Here is a 2,020-nt window from a genome sequence, read left to right as displayed (position 1 = left end):
AGGTTTAGTATCTAGCACAATGAAATCAACTGGAAAAATAAATTCTCCCACTTTCAGTAAAACATCTTCAACCATCCCTTTAGGAATCTTAATCGACCTATCTGCCAACTGAAGAGTAGTTCTAGTTGCTTTCAATTCTCCCAATCCTAGTTGCTTATAAACATGGTAAGGCAAAAGATTCACACTTGCACCAAGATCAAGTAAAGCATGTTCAATGTGTGTATTGCCTATGACACAAGCTATGGTGGGGCTCCCTGGATCCTTATACTTGGCTGCTACAGGTTGACTAATTATTGAGCTAATGTTACCTGCCAAGAACACCTTTTTGGGAATGCTAGTGATTCTTTTATGAGTGCATAAATCTTTCAACACTTTTGCATAGGCGGGAAATGGGATATGGCATCCAAAAGAGGGATATTTACTTCTATCCTTTTGAAGACATCAAAATTTTTCTCCATGGTTGCAGTCTTCTTCTTATTAACTAGACGACTAGGATAAGGGGCCTTAGGAACATAAGGACTCTCATTTGAAATTTGCTCTTTTCTCATAGTTTCTGATAGTGGTTCACCAAACTTAGGTACTGCTAAAGCAACTGGATCATCCTCAACTTCTATGGGTTTCTCAGACAAACCCTCATTAGGAGATACTTGAACATTCTCCTCATCACAGTGGTCACTAATCTCGCTCTTTTTATTAATATGTGACTCACCTGTTAAATACCCTTTCCCACTTCTCAATGCAGACACAGAATTAATTGAAGCTAAAGAAGAATGGGAGGATTCAACTTGGTTGACTTGATTTTGTGGTCTTTGTTGAATCTGAATCCTAGGATTTATCTCAGGTTGGCTAGGCATTTTACCTTTTTCTCGCTCATATAAAGCACTTGCAAGAGTGGAAATTTGTTTTTCCATATTATGCATAGAAGTCATGAAGGTGCTGGAAAGTACTTCCATATTCTTCTCTAAGGAAGAGAGACGAGAAAACTCTGGATTGTTACCTCTATTGAAACCAGGTGATGATTGATTTTGTGCAATGTGAGGCATATGAGGCACAATAGGTGGATTGATAGGTCTAGCTAAATTGGCATTCTGGAAATTTGGGGCTTGAGGAAACTGGACATTTGGATAATGAGAAAATTGGGCATTTTGCTTTTGAGGGGCACCAAAGTGATTTTGTGTGGAATAATTTCTTAATCCATTTTGGTTATGCCCTTGAGACCATGAAAAGTTAGGATGATTCTTCCACCCAGGATTGTACGGGTTTGGAAACATTGCACTGACATTCTCATGTTGGTCTCCAGAATAGCTAGGACATTCCTCAATTACATGTGTAGGAGACTGACACCATGCACACATAGCAATAGATTTGTCAATAAAATGTGCTTGACTTGGTGGTGTAGCTTTAACTACCAAAGTCTCTAACTTTTTCAAAATGTTATCTATTTGTACTTCCTTATGAACTTGACTATCAACAAAATATCCCCTACTAGTCCTTTCAGACTCTTGGGTTGACTCCCATTCTCTAGTTCTATCTGCTAGGTCTAAAAGAAAATTCCAAGCTTCAGAATCATCAGTGAATGATGTAAATCCTGTGGGGCACATTGATTCCAAAAGTTGCTTTGTTTGGTAATCGATACCCTCATAAATTATTTGGCATAAATGCCACAATTCTATACCATGGTGAGGGCATTCTTGGAGAAGGCTTTGAAACCTCTCCATTACCTTAGCAAAGGACTCATTGGGTTTCTGACGAAATTGAAGAATATCATTTCTTATTTTGTTCGTCTTAGAGAAAGGAAAGAATTTTTTCAAGAAGAGGACAGTAAATTGTTCCCATGTGATAATGCTATCCCTAGGTAAGCTATAAAGCCACTTTTTAGCTTGATCCTTTAATGCAAATGTAATGAATCTTAGTCTTACAGCATCATCAGTGAGCTGTTGTACCTTCATAAGGACACAAACCTCCTCAAACTCCCTAAGGAACAAATATGCATCTTGATCAGGTAACCCATGAAATTGGG

The 2,020-nt window shown here is 38.2% G+C and overlaps 1 non-coding gene across 1 annotated transcript; it reads left to right on the top strand.

Moving 5' to 3' along the window:
* Nucleotides 1-1,671: 1,671 nt before the first annotated feature.
* LOC149029022 (small nucleolar RNA R71) lies at nucleotides 1,672-1,778 on the top strand. The gene has a single exon (XR_016171346.1). It is a non-coding gene; the product is annotated as a small nucleolar RNA R71 (small nucleolar RNA).
* The last annotated feature ends 242 nt before the right edge of the window (nucleotides 1,779-2,020 follow it).

The sequence above is a fragment of the Hakea prostrata genome, chromosome 1 (genome assembly GCF_041222555.1).
Source record: "Hakea prostrata isolate BN-2017 chromosome 1, UWA_Hpros_2, whole genome shotgun sequence".
Lineage (NCBI taxonomy): Eukaryota > Viridiplantae > Streptophyta > Magnoliopsida > Proteales > Proteaceae > Hakea > Hakea prostrata.
This window is presented reverse-complemented; position numbering and strand designations above follow the sequence as displayed.